Below are 9074 nucleotides of genomic sequence, written 5' to 3'. Positions count from 1 at the left end.
GTGGAAATGACTCCAGAGAGAATGCCAGAGGACAGATCCTCAGAAAGTGGCATTTTTCAGATCCCATGAGCCTACTGTGGTAGACTGCATTATTAGACTGAATTATTGTTTGCAAACATTTCAGTGCCTTTTCATGCCAGAGGATGATATATCTGTACTCCCATTGAATCAGGGATGGCAATGATTTTGGCTAGTTGTCACTTCAAGGCAGAAAGTTTAAGAGCGAATGGCATTATCTACTATGTTCCCTGACTCTTTGATCATGAAATTATATATAAAGATACAGCTGTCATCAGCCATGGTCCCTGTGTGACTAAGCTAAGTAGAAGCACCTTGTGAATCTACAATGAATACGTAAGATGAATAAAATATAAACTTTGTGTTAAGCCTCTAGATTTGGAAATTGCTCGTTACTCTAGCATAACATAGCCTATACTGACTGAAATCTCTACTCAGGTATGACTCTGTCTAAGATAGAGTAGAGCAATTCTACTAGCTCCAGATAGTTTGGAACCAGAGCTGTGGATAGAATAAGCTAGTATAATGACCCATAAAAAGTAGGTCCTGTTGCTAATAAATGTTTAAAAACTACTTCTAAAGAGGTTTATAAACTTGAAGAAATAAGAAAAGATCTGTAGTCTTTATGATGTGCATATAAACCTTTCTAAGGAAACTTTATTGAAATATAATTCACATACCATAAAATTCACCCATTTAAAGTATATAATTTAGTGCTTTTTAGTATATTCATAAAGTTGTGAGGCCATCACCAAAATCTAATTTTGGAATATTTTCTTCATCCCTAAGAGAAACCCCCACACCCATTGTCAGTCACTTTTTATTGTCCATCTCTATGGTTCAGTTTTGAGGTAATATTGTGTATGATGTGAGATGTGGTCAAACTTCATTATTTTGTATGTGGATATTTAGTTATCCAAGCATGAGATTTTGAAAAAGACTATTCTTTCTCGTTGAATTGTCTTGGTACTCTTTCCAAAAGTCAATTGACCATAAATGCAAGGATTTAGTTCTGTATTTCAAATTGTATTTCATCAATCTTATGTCTACCTTCATGTCAGCACCGTACTACCTTGATTACTGTTGCTTCTTGGTAAGTTTTAAAATTGAGGATTGTGAGTCCTCCAGCTTTGTTCTTTTTTTTTTCAAGGTTGTTTTGGCTATTCTTTGTCCCCTGCACTTCAGTATGAATTTTAGGATCCACGTGTCAATTTCTACAAAAAAGACAGCCAGGATTTTGGTAAGAATTGCACAGAGCCTATAGATCAATTTGGGGATCCTGTTATCTTAACAAAATTAAGTCTTTTATCTGGGAACATGAGCTATTTCCCCATTTATTTAGATCTTCTTTAATTTCTTTCAACAATGCTTTGTAGTTTTCAGTGTATAAATATTCTATTTCTTTTATTCCAAAGTATTTTATTTTTTTATGGCATTGTAAATGGAATAGTTTTTTTGAATTTCATTTTTCGGATTATTCATTGCTAGTGTATAGAAAAACAATCGATATTTGTATTTTGATCTTGTATCCTACAAATTTGCTGAATCAATTTATTAATTTTAATACATTTTAAAATGTATCCCTTAGGATTTTCTATATATAAGAAAATATATAGAAGTAGATATATCTGCAAAACTATATCTGCAAGTAGATATAGTTTTACTTCTTCCTTTCCAATCTGAATGACTTTTATCTATTTTTCTTGCCTAGTTGCCCGGGCCTGGTAAATAGAAGTGGTGAGAGCAGACAGCTTTATCTTGATCCTGATCTTCAGGAAAGCATTCAGTCTTTCACCATATTAGCTGTGGTTTTTTTCTTAGATGCCCTTTATCAGGTTGAGGAAGTCCCCTGTATTATTTTCCTATGACTGTCATGACAAAGAACTGCAAACTTGGCAGCTCATAACAGCAAAATTTACTGTCTCACAGTTCTGGAGGTTAGATGCCAAATCAGGTGTCAACAGGTTATGCTCCATCTGAAACCTGTAGGGCAGAATCCTTCCTTGCCTCTTCTGGTTTCTAGTGGTGGCTGTCAATCTACAGTGTTCCTTGACTTGCAGCTATATCCCTCTAATCTTTGCCTATATTGTCACATGGTGTTTTCCATGTGGTCAGCGTCTTTATATGGCCTTCTTCTCTCTGTGTATGTCTCTTTTCTTCCTCTTGAAAGGATACCAGTTATACTGGATTAAGGGCCCACCTCACTCCAATATGACCTCAACTTAATTATATCTGCAAAGACCTTATTTCTAAATAAGGACACAAACACGGGTACCAGGGTTTGGGCCTTCAGCATATCTTCTAAGGGGATATTCAATCTATGATACCTTCCATTCCTAATTTGTTGAGTGTTTTTATTATGAAAGGGTTTTGGACTTAGTTGAATGCTTTTTCTGCAACTACTGAGATGACAATGTGGTCTTTGTCCTTTATTCTACGATGATTAATTTATGTTAAATGAACCTTGTATGTCTAGAATAATTCTTACTTGATTATGATATATAATCCTTTTAATGCATTGCTATATTAGGTTTGATAGTATTTTCTTGAGGCTTTTTGAGTCTATATGCATAAAGCCTATTGGTCTGTAGTTTTTTTTCCTGTGATATCTTTGGTTGTGAAATATTTCTTCTTCTATTTTTTGGAAAAGTTTGTGAAAGGCTGATATTAATTCTTTAAATGTTTACTAGAATTCACCGATGAAGCCATCTGGGCCTCGGACTTTCCTTGAGAGAAGTTTTAAAATTACTGACTCAATTCCTTTACTTGTTAAGGTCTATTCAGATTTCCTATTTCTTCCATCCATAATATCCTCTTATAATTCTTTTTTATTTCTGTAAGGTTAGTAGTGGTATGTTTTCTTTCATTTCTAAGATTAGCAATTTGAGCCTTCTCTATTTTTTTCCTCAGTATAGCAAAATTGTTAATATTATTGATCTTTCAAATAACCAACTTTTCGTTTTGTTGATTTTCTCTCTTTTTTTTCTTTGTGTCACTGATTTTATATAATCTTTATTACTTCCTTCTTTCTGCTTGCTTAAGATTTTATGTTTTCTTTTTTTCTAGTTTCTTAAGGTAAAGTTTGGGTTACTCAGTTAGAATCATTCTTATTTTTGAATATAGGTATTTATAGCTATAAATTTCACTCTAAGCACTGCATAGTTACATTTCATAAGTTTCATTATGTTGTGTTTTTCTATCCAGTCATCTGAAAGTATTTTTGTATTTCTTTTGTGGTTTCTTCTTTGGCCTATTGCTTATTGAAGGATGTGTTGTATCGTTTTCTCATATTTGTGAATTTACAAAATTTACTTTTGTTATTGGCTTTTACTTTCATTCCATTATGGTCAGAGAACCTACACTGTATGATTTCAGTCCTTTTAAATGTATTGAGACTTGTTTTATAGCCTAGGACATGGTCTATCCTGGAGAATAATTCATGCGCAATTGAGAAGAATGTGTATTCTGTTATTATTTAATGGAGTATTCTACAGATGATATTAGTTCTTGTTAGTTCATAGTGTTTTCCTAATCTTCTATTTCCTTGTTGATCTTCCGCCTAGTTGTTTTATCCTTATTAAAGGTGAGATACTGAAGTCTCTGTTTCATTGACTTGTCTATTTCTCCCCTCGTTTCTGTCAGTTTTTACTTCCTGTATTTTTCTTAATTCTTATCTTTCTTTTCCTCAGTGTGGAATTAAGACCCGTATACAAGTTCACTGATTCTTCTGCCAGCTCAAGTTTGATGTTGAGCCCCTCTCATGTACTTTTAAACTCCAGAATCTCTATTTGGTACCTGTTTATAATTTATCTCTCTTTATTGACATTCTCTATTTGGCAAGACATGCACATAGCCTTCTAGATCTCCCAGGAATATGTCAGAGCTTTTCAAAGTCCCCGCAAGACATCTCATTCCCCAGATCTTCCTTTTAAGTTTTTCTCCAGACTCATGATTATCTCCACTGTTATCACAGCCTGAAGCAGCTGCTATTTAAACAATTGCTTCTGATTATTTTGGATAAACACTCTGAGGATAGGGCTTTTCCTGGGGAGTTAGCTCCAAGTCAGGTCAAATAATGACAAGGCCTTGTGTATAGGTTTGTTCTAGAGAGCTGCAAGACAGATCAAATAGTGATAATGCTCTGGGTATGAAATGGGTCTTTTTGAGGAACTCCAATCCTGGTCCTCCTTCTCTGGTGGCTGTAAGGCTGCTGATTTCCAAGGCTACTGTGTAGCTGGGAAAAAGTGATGGAATAGGCTAAGTTAAAGAGCCTCAAACCCTGCTGTTCTTAACTGAAGTTCAGCACTTTACATATTGTTGCCAACCTCTGGTTAATTTCCAGAGTTGAAAAAAGGCAATTTTGACAATTTGCTGCTTTTATGAAGGAGTGGATTTACAGAATAGCCACTTATATTTTCAAGCATGGAGTAAGTTACACTGTGAAAAGGAAACAAGGCAAAATATGGTGCAATCAGAACATAACGCTATTTAAGTCTTGGTAATTCTGCATTAAATATTTATATGTTGTAACAGTACCTGGGAAAACTACCCATTGCTTCCTGTGCTCTATTAGTGATGTAGGAAGCAATCTGTACACTTTGAGGAGTTTAATAGCTTCACATTTACTTTGAGAGGAAAGGTAACTATGAGGTTATTGACTCTTTCTCCTTAATAATGTGGAAGCTTTGGGGAGAGCAAAAAGGAATAAAGAAAAACTGGCAGGTCCTAGCAAGAAGATTTCTGATAATGTTTTTCATTATTGTATCAGAAATTCAAATCTCAAACTACCAGTGTGGTTCGATTTGTCTATTTTAATTTTATGCAAGTCTAAAAGTAAACAAAATATGTGAAAGCAGAATTCAGCTTCCGTTACTGTACATATCTTTATGGCAGATAAGGATATTATATAATACCACCCATCCCCCCAAATAATTAAACTATAAGGCTCTACTTCTATGTTGGAAAAAGAAGTTTCTCTGATTAGTTTCTTTCCTAGTAAAATAATTTGAGATTCTCAAATAGCTACTGTATTTACTATATATAACAAGTCTAACTTTTTAAATTAATTACATGATTAAGTGTATCTGTTTTAAGTTCCTTAAAGAATGTCTTCAAAACACAGATATTTTGTAGCCTCAGACATGTTTAGTTAATAATTTGATAAATTATTGGAGTTCTCGCTTCAGAAAGCTTTAAGTATTATATAGCCAAATCAGCTAGGCTCAAATAAGATTTCACTTCTCTTTTGAATTCATGTACTCTTAGCTCAGCCAAGCACAAAACAGCTAATGCTGTCACGTCTGAAAAGCTTTTATGCTGAATTTGACACAAAAGCAATCACAAAGCAGACAAAAAGGATTTTCTCTTTCAAAAGCTGAAAGGGGAGAAAATAAATGAAAACTCTGAGCCTGGGTAAATCTCTTGACTCTGGAAAAGAAAATTTAAAATCATCAAGAAATATTTTTTCCAAAGAATCCATTGCCAAGTTTGGACCAATCTTAATAGCCTGGGGAACAAGTTGTGAAGTAAACCAAGATTCTGCCAAATGAAATAAATTCCATGATGACCACTGCTGGTAATTTTAGGTGCCAATAGTATACCATCTTACTTCTTACAAAAGTTACATGGCATAATTTCTCACAAGATTCGATCATAGCCTATTGACAGGGATTTTAATTAGAATGGAAATCCTTTATATTTTTTCTTATTTTCTGCTTTTCTCTCTCAAAGGAACGTTACTGTTTTACCAGGGCCACAGATAAGATCAAATGAAGCCCTGAGGTTAACAAAATCAACTTCTTACTCACTTTGCTTTTTTTTCTAAAGAAACTAAACATATATTATGGGCATCTCTTAATGACTTGCTCATTAATTATTGACATGATAGGCTACCTGTAGTCTATTTTTTTTGCCAAATCAACACTCTCCTGTCATCTCCTTCCACTCTGCCTATACTTTTAAGATGGACTTTTCCCAGATGCCATTTTAGATTTGATTTCTATTTCGTGAAGAGGTCGTTATTGTTCTTATTTTTTCTCCATTATTTTTTCTAATAAAGAGAGGAGGTTTTCTAAATGTCCAATGAGTAAAGAAATGGTTAAAGATGGAATTTAGTGAAATATTAAGAATTAAAAATGACAATTATTTAAATTTATGTAGTAACATACATAAATATGTATGTAACAACACTAACTTTAAAATCAGCAATCAAATTTTATCTACATTATGAGGACAATTAAAGTATGTAGCTAAGAAATAGAAGAGATTATAGATAAATATTAGTAATTATGAATATTAAAATACCAGAATTGGAGGTGATTTTTTTTCTTTAGTTTAGGTATGATGACTAGTTTAAATTTTCAGAGTGTAACAGTGCTGGTGGTTACCTTTGAAATCATTTCCATTTCATTGTGACATAGAGGGTAGTCATCAGTGATGCTGCTGCAAGGGAGGCTGGCTGCTGTAATTACAGCTCTCCAACTATGTAGACGCAGACTGATGATTGCCTTTCCGAGGCTCACTGGCTCTCTTGCTAATCTTAGGGCACATAGATAGACTCAGAAGAAATTCAGGGAGCAAATAAAATCTTTGGTTGAATTAACCAATGTCTCCTTATGTCTATTTTCACATTTCTTTCCTAAGAGAAAATTGTAAATGATAAGCCAGCTAATATTACTCAGTAGTGATAACACATTAGACATAAAATCCAGACCTCCATTTTACAGGCTCCCTGAATTTTATAAGAATTAAAAATAGCAGTTTCATTAAAAATGGAATATAATTTGCAATTGTCCTTTTAGTTTTTCATAGTAAAACAGAATATGAAATCCTCTCCCCAGTATACTATTTCATTGCTTTCATTTTCCACTTGTTAGCTTATCAGCAATATAATCTTATTTGCCAATTTACAATTATAATTGTCTCCCTTTTTGATCCTCATGGTGTTTTCTTGATTTGTTTTAAACACATGGACAATGGGTAGAAGAGAAAATCCGTGAGGACATCTATAAATGTAATCACTATACATTCACATCCCAACTCTGCTACTTGTAAGGGGAGTTACTAAACTTCTCTAAACTTCAATTTCTTACCTGTAAACTATGAACAATGATAGCACTTTTCATGAAAGGTATTCTGAGAGGATGAAATAAGCCAATATATGGAAAGAGTTTAGCACAGTTTTTGACAAATAGCAAGTACTCGCTAAATGTTAGTTAATATCAGCATTAAGATTACTCTAAGTTTTAGCATATGTCATTCATGAAATGATGGAGAAATTATAGCTTAGGTCATCTTTATCTGTATTATGAACTTACATTGAAGTTGCAGCAATATATATCATTAAATTCCTAAATTACATAACACAAATGAAAACATCCAAAAAATGGCTGAGCCATTTTTAATGTAGCTTTAGACTGACTATTCAAAAGTATGTGTGTATGTATGCATTTGACAAGGATAGGAATTATGATACAATTTTATCTTTGTTTTAGGTGTTTAAAACATATTATTTATTTTGACAATAAAATTGTTTTGTTTCTTCCTTTTATATTTTTTGTCTTTTATTTAAAGCCCCTTGCTTTCCTAAGAGCTGTTAAATCCTAATCACTCTTACTATTACTTTAGAATTCTCAGAGGTTTTAAGATTATTTCTCATTTGCCAACTTCCAGAATCTTCTTGCTCTAATAAAATCTGTCACTATACGTCTCTCTTTCTCCTTCCCGTCATGCAACTCAAGGATCCCGTCTGAACTCTTTTTCCCTGTTAATTCCTTCACAACAGTTAACCACCTTGTTTCATGATCTGCTAGATTCACAGAATTCTAAATATTTTGAGAGGAAAAACATAGCATAACATATAAGACCAGAGCCTTCGAGAATAATCATATAGATTCTATATTTTACATAGTCAGACCAGGAATTGGGAAAATCATCGTTAGAAATTTCATCCAAGGGAGAAAATCTAAGTGGTAACTTGTGAAAGAATAAATTTTGGTAACTTAGGTAATCTAAGTAGCTTGTGAAAGAATAAATTTTGGTAACTTAGGTAATCTAAGTAGCTTGTGAAAGAATAAATTTTTATTCTTTATAACTTGTGAAAGAATAAATTTTGGTAACTTAGGTTATCTAAGTAGCTTGTGAAAGAATAAATTTTTATTTGTCTAGATGTTACCTACAACAGAAGTAATGATAAGTCTGTAAAATCCTGTGTGGCTTTCTAACATTCTTGTCATAGAAATAAAAATCTTGTCTTCATAGTACTTCAGGTACTTCAGATATGGTTGGAAGTGATGTACATAATCTCTATCCCTGACCATCGAACCTCATGTATTGACCATGTTTTCCCTTACTCTCCTGTAGTGACCTTGGGCAGCTGTGAGTTTGAAATTATAGTTTAATAAAATTGGAAAAGCTTGGATCCCCAAGTCACCACTTGGGGGAGAGCTCCCAAGAAGGGCTCTTCAACCTCTATTGGACTATGACACAACCAAGTAATTAACCTTTACTGTATTAAGCTATTGAGATTTCAAGGTTTATTTTTCAAATACACAGTTTAAGTACATATACTATATAGCTTTGCATAGTCTAAATACAAATTCAGAAATGGAAGCTGTTTCATCCCTGAAAACTATATGGCTTTTTTTTTCTCAGATGACATAGCTAATCTGTGATTCAGATACTTGTTTAGCAGAAGGCCTTTTCCTACCAGAAAAAATAAAAATCTGTAGAGGGTTTTGATCAAATACTGAATCTGATCAAATTTCCATGTTACTTCTCTGCTGAAAATCCCCTAAAGACTACTCTTTGGTTAGCATTTGAGGTCTTTCCAAACTGACCTATAAATAATGAGGTTTAAAAGAATTAAATGCATGTAAAGAACCATGTATGGTGCTTGATAACACAGTCAAACAAATTTTATTTCCTTTCCCTTTTCTCTTTCTTTTATTCTGAAGAGTTTTAGACTATTAAATGTGCAAATATATGATGTAATTTTGGGGAAAGAGGAGGAAGAAGAGAAGAGATGGAAAGAAGGGAAGAAGTAAGGCTGGAGGTCA

General features: G+C 33.3%; 1 protein-coding gene across 1 annotated transcript in view; it reads right to left on the bottom strand.

Annotated features, from left to right (window-relative positions):
- DMD (dystrophin) overlaps positions 1 to 9074 on the bottom strand; it is a 1580480-nt gene that overhangs the window by 513979 nt on the left and 1057427 nt on the right. The window lies entirely within an intron of this gene.

The sequence above is a fragment of the Pteropus alecto genome, unplaced genomic scaffold (genome assembly GCF_000325575.1).
Source record: "Pteropus alecto unplaced genomic scaffold, ASM32557v1 scaffold414, whole genome shotgun sequence".
NCBI lineage: Eukaryota > Metazoa > Chordata > Mammalia > Chiroptera > Pteropodidae > Pteropus > Pteropus alecto.
This window is presented reverse-complemented; position numbering and strand designations above follow the sequence as displayed.